Source organism: Scaptodrosophila lebanonensis, unplaced genomic scaffold, assembly GCF_003285725.1.
Source record: "Scaptodrosophila lebanonensis strain 11010-0011.00,11010-0021.00 unplaced genomic scaffold, SlebRS2 tig00000320-arrow-arrow-pilon, whole genome shotgun sequence".
In the NCBI taxonomy this organism is placed as follows: domain Eukaryota; kingdom Metazoa; phylum Arthropoda; class Insecta; order Diptera; family Drosophilidae; genus Scaptodrosophila; species Scaptodrosophila lebanonensis.
The window spans coordinates 37,501-47,500 of NW_022060646.1; the positions used below are offsets into that span (position 1 = coordinate 37,501).

The 10,000-nt window shown below is 32.1% G+C and overlaps 2 non-coding genes across 2 annotated transcripts in view; both read right to left on the bottom strand.

Moving 5' to 3' along the window:
- The window catches only part of LOC115630097, a 2,001-nt gene extending 1,721 nt beyond the window's left edge, over nucleotides 1–280 (bottom strand). The window contains exon 1 of the ribosomal RNA XR_003996001.1: nucleotides 1–280. This exon is cut by the window's left edge and continues 1,721 nt beyond it. This is a non-coding gene — a ribosomal RNA (small subunit ribosomal RNA).
- Nucleotides 281–6,121: 5,841 nt separating this feature from the next.
- LOC115630103 overlaps nucleotides 6,122–10,000 on the bottom strand; it is a 4,011-nt gene continuing 132 nt past the window's right edge. The window contains exon 1 of the ribosomal RNA XR_003996007.1: nucleotides 6,122–10,000. This exon is cut by the window's right edge and continues 132 nt beyond it. This is a non-coding gene — a ribosomal RNA (large subunit ribosomal RNA).

A 10,000-nucleotide genomic window follows, 5' to 3' on the forward strand; every position in this document is an offset into this window, starting at 1 on the left:
ACCATACGATCTGCATGTTATCTAGAGTTCAACCAATATAACGATCTTGCGACCGCTTGGTTTTTGTCTAATAAAAGCACACGTTCCAAAAGGTCCGTGTTTTAATTGCATGTATTAGCTCTAGAATTACCACAGTTATCCAAGTAACTGTTAACGATCAAAGGAACCATAACTGATATAATGAGCCTTTTGCGGTTTCACTGTTAATTCGTGTGTACTTAGACATGCATGGCTTAATCTTTGAGACAAGCATATAACTACTGGCAGGATCAACCAGAATAATGTTATTTTATATATAATTTGTGTTTTGCTTTTTAAGCTTTTGTTTGTTTGGGCGGAACAAAATCTTGTATATATATTATATATACTTTTTGTGTACTGTGTACATTTTTGCATAATAATGCTTTTTGCCAGGGCGGCGACGGGCGGATTTATTTGTACATATAGTAGTGTGTGTTTTTCTTCATTTGCTTTTGTATGGGCGGAAATATTTTGCATTATCAATATAATATATACTTCTTTTGTATGTATTGTGTGGCAACATTTTTTTTTATAAAATTGGCAATTTAATAATATATTTTTGAATAAAAATATAATATACATATAGATTTTTTTTTGTCCAAATAAGTTCTATCCTTAACGTATATGGCCATCTTCTTATACGGCATTCATATTCGTCATTTTTATATTTAATAATATTATATAATGCTTTTTCATTTCAATAAACATATGTGTATCGGGTGTTTGGTCTCCATATATATTTTGGCATAATATTATTTTTGTTTGAATGTTTATATATTATTCCATTTTATTATAATATGCTTTTTATTACCAACGCTTTTTTAATAACACTTCGCTTATATATTTGTGTTATTTTATATATATTTAAGCATAATATTTTTATGCTTTTTATTTCAAGTAACATATATTTTATATGTTTTACTTGTATGTGTTGGTTATCCCCATTTTAAGTAAATTCATAAGCATTATTATTTTTCTTGGATATATATATATATTATTCATTTTTAATAATATGCCTTTGATGTTTGGTAACATGTATTTTATGTGTGTAGTAACATATTTTTATAAAGCATTAATATTATTAATGTAGGATATATAATGAACATTTATTTTTATAGACTAATCTATAATAATATGTAACATTTCGTTCAAAAATATTTTTATATTTTCACTTTCTGAAAATATTTGTGTGCTTGTAACATTTATTTAGTATGAATTAAATAAATTAATTCATTTTGAATATGAAATTTATAATTTCATATATTATGTGTGTGTGTTATTATATATAACTCTACCCATCTTCACTCGCGATGAGCTAGGGTAGGAGAAATATACATACAACACATATAACACACTATTTTTTGCGTACATATTAAAAATATATACACAAATAATGTGTCTTTTTGTTTGTTTGTTCATTTTGTTATTTAACGCTATTTTATATAGCGCAAATACTTTTTTTTTATTAATAAGTCATAACAAGTTATAACTATTAATTTTTCATTTTATATAATAGCCTCCCCAATAACTATATATAAAATTTTACACATGTATAAATACATGTGTACTGTGTTTCTGTCTTTGTACACTATATTAATTGTGTATAATTTTTATACACCTATAGTATATCAAAAACTCATTAAGAACATAGTTCTTAATGTATCACACCAGACTAATTAACGATATAGGGGCAACCAGGTCGGACTTGTTTGGTTTTTCCTACTCCCAAATATCTTTTTCTGTATAGAGGGATTCTAACGACCAGTCGTAATGAACCATAAAAAGGAACAAACTGTCGATACGAAAGAACCATATACATAGTAAAAATTAACGATAGAAGTAAAATATTACAACTATCTTTATGTATATTACGCTACGAATATACAGGATTTATTTGAAATCATTGATTTCTCTTTGCCATATGAAGTAGTTTTGTGCCACTATTTCTTTATGTGACACCTTTTTTTCAAAATATACCACTAAATTATCAAGCCTTCTATTATAATAAAAAAAATATTTACTATAATAGAATCAAGCTTCTCCACTATATATTATTATACTGATGTGTCTATTTATTTATGTGTTGCTGCCATATTATAATTCGTCAACCGCATCTCTATAAGCACTATTATTTTAATGATGCCCCAGTTCATTAAATATTATATGAAGTAATTTTACTTCGTGCTGATGCTAACTCCATGAAGTAGTTTTGTGCCACTACTTCTTTATGTGACAACTTTTTTTCAAAATATACCACTAAATTATCAAGCCTTCTATTATAATAAAAAAATATTTACTATAATAGAATCAAGCTTCTCCACTATATATTATTATACTGATGTGTCTATTTATTTATATGTTGCTGCCATATTATAATTCGTCAACCGCATCTCTATAAGCACTATTATTTTAATGATGCCCCAGTTCATTAAATATTATATGAAGTAATTTTACTTCGTGCTGATGCTAACTCCATGAAGTAGTTTTGTGCCACTACTTCTATCTGCAGTAGCATTTTTTCAAAATGTACCACTAAATTCAACATGTATTTATGCACCTCCATAACCAAACATAAATACATTTATAGTGTGTTTATTACGAATAAACACACTATATTTATTTTAATACCTTGGGACACCATTTGTATATATGGGCTTACTTTAAATTCCACCAGACTTTAGTAAAACCCATATATATTATATGTATTTTATGCACCTCCAAACATAAATACATTTATAGTGTGTTTATTATGAATAAACACACTATATTTATTTTAATACCTTGGGACACCATTTTTATATATGGGCTTACTTTAAATTCAACCAGACTATAGTAAAACCCATATATATTCTATACTAAATGCATCTGCACTATTAATGCCGCCACTACATTAATTTATATGAAAAAGTAATTTTACTTCTTCGTGCAGAAGCACACTCCACAAGTATGTTTTGTGCCACTACTTCTATCTGCAGTAGCATTTTTTCAAAATGTACCACTAAATTCAACATGTATTTATGCACCTCCATAACCAAACATAAATACATTTATAGTGTGTTTATTACGAATAAACACACTATATTTATTTTAATACCTTGGGACACCATTTGTATATATGGGCTTACTTTAAATTCCACCAGACTTTAGTAAAACCCATATATATTATATGTATTTTATGCACCTCCAAACATAAATACATTTATAGTGTGTTTATTATGAATAAACACACTATATTTATTTTAATACCTTGGGACACCATTTTTATATATGGGCTTACTTTAAATTCAACCAGACTATAGTAAAACCCATATATATTCTATACTAAATGCATCTGCACTATTAATGCCGCCACTACATTAATTTATATGAAAAAGTAATTTTACTTCTTCGTGCAGAAGCACACTCCACAAGTATGTTTTGTGCCACTACTTCTATCTGCAGTAGCATTTTTTCAAAATGTACCACTAAATTCAACATGTATTTATGCACCTCCATAACCAAACATAAATACATTTATAGTGTGTTTATTACGAATAAACACACTATATTTATTTTAATACCTTGGGACACCATTTGTATATATGGGCTTACTTTAAATTCCACCAGACTTTAGTAAAACCCATATATATTATATGTATTTTATGCACCTCCAAACATAAATACATTTATAGTGTGTTTATTATGAATAAACACACTATATTTATTTTAATACCTTGGGACACCATTTTTATATATAGGCTTACTTTAAATTCAACCAGACTATAGTAAAACCCATATATATTCTATACTAAATGCATCTGCACTATTAATGCCGCCACTACATTAATTTATATGAAAAAGTAATTTTACTTCTTCGTGCAGAAGCACACTCCACAAGTATGTTTTGTGCCACTACTTCTATCTGCGGTAGCATTTTTTCAAAATGTACCACTAAATTCAACATGTATTTATGCACCTCCAAACCAAACATAAATACATTTATAGTGTGTTTATTTGGAATAAACACACTATATTTATTTTAACACATGGGTATCTTCATATATAGTGTGTTTATAATGAATAAACACACTATATTTTAATGCATAGGTTATTTCATATATAGTGTGTTTATTATGAATAAACACACTATATTTATTTTAATGCATGAGCTACTTCATATGTAGTGTGTTTATTTTGAATAAACACACTATATTTATTTTAACTATACAAATGCATGTTATTTTAGTAATACATTTCATATAAAATGCTACAGCATAAAGAAGTAGTGGCACAAAACACCTATATATACATGGTGTCTGTTGCTTGAACAAACACTTGTATATATTATGAAGGAAAATTTTTCTTCATGGTGCGAGAACACCACTGACTCTATAGGTGTTTTGTGCCACTATTTCTTTATGCGGTAGCATTTTATATAAAATATATGACTAAAATGACATTTACCTCTATAGGTTAAATACGTTTATAGTGTGTTTATTTGGAATAAACACACTGTATTTTAATGCATGGGTTACTTCATATATAGTGTGTTTATTATTAATAAACACACTATATTTATTTTAACACATGGGTTACTTCATATATAGTGTGTTTATAATGAATAAACACACTATATTTATTATAATACCATGTGATACATTTAAGAAACATTTGTATTCCTTAATAAATGCATACTTTGTATGTACATTTATATATATTTACACATGCCAATACTATAATATAGTAAAATTGGCGTGCGGGTGTGCTTGTTTGTAACATTTCTGATATACTATGTACACATTCCAAAGTGATACATAGAGTTATTATATACTTAAGACTTTTCGCATATGCTCAAGTCAAGGGCAAGTATATATTTACGCATGCCAATACTATAATATAGTAAAATTGGCGTGCGGGTGTGCTTGTTTGTAACATTTCTGATATACTATGTACACATTCCATAGTGATACATAGAGTTATTATATACTTAAGACTTTTCGCATATGCTCAAGTCAAGGGCAAGTATATATTTACACATGCCAATACTATAATATAGTAAAATTGGCGTGCGGGTGTGCTTGTTTGTAACATTTCTGATATACTACTATGTACACATTTCATAGTGATACATAGAGTTATTATATACTTAAGACTTTTCGCATATGCTCAAGTCAAGGGCAAGTATATATTTATGCATGCCAATACTATAATATAGTAAAATTGGCGTGCGGGTGTGCTTGTTTGTAACATTTCTGATATACTATGTACACATTCCATAGTGATACATAGAGTTATTATATATTTAAGACTTTTCGCATAAGCTCAAGTCAAGGGCAAGTATATATTTACACATGCCAATACTATAATATAGTAAAATTGGCGTGCGGGTGTGCTTGTTTGTAACATTTCTGATATACTATGTACACATTCCATAGTGATACATAGAGTTATTATATACTTAAGACTTTTCGCATATGCTCAAGTCAAGGGCAAGTATATATTTACACATGCCAATACTATAATATAGTAAAATTGGCGTGCGGGTGTGCTTGTTTGTAACATTTCTGATATACTTATGTACACATTTCATAGTGATACATATATACTTAAGACTTTTCGCATATGCTCCAAGGGGCAAGTATATATTGACTTGTATATATTATATATTTACACGAGCCAATACTATACTAGAATATAGTAATTGGCATGCGCGTTCTTGTTTATAACATTTCTGATACTCTATGTACACATTCCAAAGTGATATACATAGAGTTATTATATACTTAAGACTTTTCGCATGCTCAAAGAGACAAGTATATATTAATTTTATACATAGGGACACCATTATGTATAATATTTTGTAGTATATAGGTGGGTGGTTATAATATATATAGGTTAAATATATATAAAAAAAAAATAATAATAATTAATAATAATGGCAGGCCTTAATGAATACACACACCACCACCAACAGTGAGTGAAACACCGGCTACCATTATTGATGATTCTCGATTGACTCTATATATATATATATTATATATTATTATATATACTACATGCACAATGTACAAAACCATTGCGAAGTCGTATATTTTTATATATAAACATATTATATATATCGTCGAATCATCAAGCAAAGGATAAGCTTCAGTGGATCGCAGTATGGCAGCTGCTCAACCACTTACAACACCTTGCCCGTTACAAAAGTCGTTTACAATTGATTCTAGGCTTTGTCATTGTATTAAATAATGTTTTAATAAGTAACTAGCATTGGCACCAGGTGATCGAAGATCCTCCAAAGTTAACTATGTTACTCATAACATTGGCATCACATATTCATTGTCGTTTATAAATGCATATAAACTTTTAATGATTTAGAAGCCATACAATGCAAATTGCCCCATTTTTATCATTGCAGTCCAGCACGGATACGACCTTAGAGGCGTTCAGGCATAATCCAACGGACGTAGCGTCATACCACTGTTCGCTCGAACAAGTATTGTGCCATAGGTCCGTACCTGCGGTTCCTCTCGTACTACGCAGGAATGCTGTCGCAACAACGTTTTTGTCATTAGTAGGGTAAAACTAACCTGTCTCACGACGGTCTAAACCCAGCTCACGTTCCCTTGCATGGGTGAACAATCCAACGCTTGGTGAATTTTGCTTCACAATGATAGGAAGAGCCGACATCGAAGGATCAAAAAGCGACGTCGCTATGAACGCTTGGCCGCCACAAGCCAGTTATCCCTATGGTAACTTTTCTGACACCTCTTGTTAAAAACTCTTTAAACCAAAAGGATCGATAGGCCGAGCTTTTGCTGTCCCTGTGTGTACTGGACACCGAGATCAAGTCAGCTTTTGCCCTTTTGCTCTATGTGTGGTTTCTGTCCGCACTGAGCTGGCCTTGGGACACCTCCGTTATTATTTGAGAGATGTACCGCCCCAGTCAAACTCCCTACCTGGCAATGTCCTTGAATTGGATCATACCGGAGTAATTGGAGTTATACCAAATTCATAAATTGAAAATACACATAAATGCGCATCCTCTCATTATTAGAATTTGTTTGCAATTATATAACAAACTCATGATACTTTGATCAAGAAGCTTGCATCAAAACCCAATACCATAAGATATATAAAAATATATCCGTATAATGGCTAGGAAATGATACACGTTCCATTTAATCAAGTAAGTAAGGAAACAATAAGAGTAGTGGTATTTCATTGGCGATACTAAACCGAAATCTAATATCTCCCACTTATTCTACACCTCTTATGTCTCCTTACACTGCCAGATTAGAGTCAAGCTCAAAAGGGTCTTCTTTCCCCGCTAATTATTCCAAGCCCGTTCCCTTGGCTGTGGTTTCGCTAGATAGTAGATAGGGACAGTAGGAATCTCGTTAATCCATTCATGCGCGTCACTAATTAGATGACGAGGCATTTGGCTACCTTAAGAGAGTCATAGTTACTCCCGCCGTTGACCCGCGCTTACTTGAATTTCTTCACGTTGACATTCAGAGCACTGGGCAGAAATCACATTGTGTCAACACCCGCTAGGGCCATCACAATGCTTTGTTTTAATTAGACAGTCGGATTCCCCAAGTCCGTGCCAGTTCTGAATTGATTGTTAATTGATAATCGTTATAATTTAAAAGAGCTAAAACTGAAAGGTTTAACCCCTCCAGATTAGTATTCTTAAAAATTTTAGCAAGAAAGTTCCACAATTGGCTACGTAACTAACAATCCGGGGAACAAATGACGATCATTAAAAATAATCGAAATTCTATTTACCCAGAACGAGAACATAAACCATGTTATTGTTTCCCAATCAAGCCCGATTATCTCAATCTTCAGAGCCAATCCTTATCCCGAAGTTACGGATCTAATTTGCCGACTTCCCTTACCTACATTATTCCATCGACTAGAGACTCTTCACCTTGGAGACCAGCTGCGGATATTGGTACGGCCTGTTGAGAAGTTTGCGTGTCCCCACCATAAATTTTCAAGGTCCGAGGAGAAAATATCGACACAACAGTATATGTCATGCTCTTCTAGCCCATCTACCATATCTCTCTGCGAAAGACTTCCATGGTAGTACGGCTATAAAACAGAAAAGAAAACTCTTCCGATATCTCTCGACGGCTTCTTTATGGTCGTTCCTGTTGCCAGGATGAGCACAAGGCCCATATTTAATAACAAACGGATACTCAACAGGTTACGGAATTGGAACCGTATTCCCTTTCGTTCAAAATTATTCAAGTGTATCAATAATAATATGTATGTTGTGTATATATATATATATTTTTACTTGAAAATTTTCGGCTTTCGCCTTGAACTTAGGACCGACTAACTCGTGATCAACCACTGTTCACACGAAACCCTTCTCCACTTCAGTCCTCCAAGGTCTCATTCGATTATTTGCTACTACCACCAAGATCTGTACCAATGGCGGCTCCATGCAGGCTTACGCCAAACACTTCTACGCACACCATTGTACCTTCCTACTCACTAAAGTTTCAAAATTTATATTTTTATATAAATATGAATCATTTACTTTAGCGGTAATGTATAGGTATACAACTTAAGCGCCATCCATTTTAAGGGCTAGTTGCTTCGGCAGGTGAGTTGTTACACACTCCTTAGCGGATTACGACTTCCATGTCCACCGTCCTGCTGTTTTAAGCAACCAACGCCTTTCATGGTATCTGCATGAGTTGTTAATTTGGGCACCGTAACATTACGTTTGGTTCATCCCACAGCGCCAGTTCTGCTTACCAAAAGTGGCCCACTGGGCACATTATATCATAACCTTAAACTTCATTTCAAGAAAGTTAAGGTTCTTACCCATTTAAAGTTTGAGAATAGGTTAAGATCGTTTCGACCCTAAGGCCTCTAATCATTCGCTTTACCAGATAAGATTATTTTATGCAATATATAAATGCACCAGCTATCCTGAGGGAAACTTCGGAAGGAACCAGCTACTAGATGGTTCGATTGGTCTTTCGCCCCTATACTCAATTCTGACAATCGATTTGCACGTCAGAACTGTTTCGGTCTTCCATCAGGGTTTCCCCTGACTTCAACCTGATCAAGTATAGTTCACCATCTTTCGGGTCACAGCATATATGCTCAAGGTACGTTCCAGTTAGAGGTATAAATAATATAAATATTATTATACATAACTATATAGAGCGCCCCGGGATTGAATTAATAAACTATATAAAATAATTTAAAAACTAATCCCATTTGTATTGGTAGTCAAGTTAATTACGCCATTAGGTTTATAAAATAAATCCCAATGACTTGCATATATGTTAGACTCCTTGGTCCGTGTTTCAAGACGGGTCCCGAAGGTATCCTGAATCTTTCGCATTGTTAATCATACAAGTGCCTATAATAAATATAAATATCATAGATATAAATATCATTATATAATTTCGAAAAATTAACACACTGTATTTCATATCAATCTATCAGCACTTTATCAAATTTAATGACATTTATTCTATGTTATCAATGGGCAAGCCATAATAATTTGAATAAACTATAAGCCATATTTTATGATAAATTTTTGTATATGCTAATAGATTACAATGTCCTTATATGGGAAAAATGCACACTATTATTAATAATATTTATTAAATATTATAATTATAATGATGAATTTCCCATAATGGATATTCAGGTTCATCGGGCTTAACCTCTAAGCAGTTTCACGTACTATTTAACTCTCTATTCAGAGTTCTTTTCAACTTTCCCTCACGGTACTTGTTTACTATCGGTCTCATGGTTATATTTAGTTTTAGATGGAGTTTACCACCCACTTAGTGCTGCACTATCAAGCAACACGACTCTTTGGAAATCATCATCTAGTAATCATTAACGTTATACGGGCCTGGCACCCTCTATGGGTAAATGGCCTCATTTAAGAAGGACTTAAATCGTTAATTTCTCATACTAGAATATAGATGTTCCATACACTGCATCTCACATTTGCCAT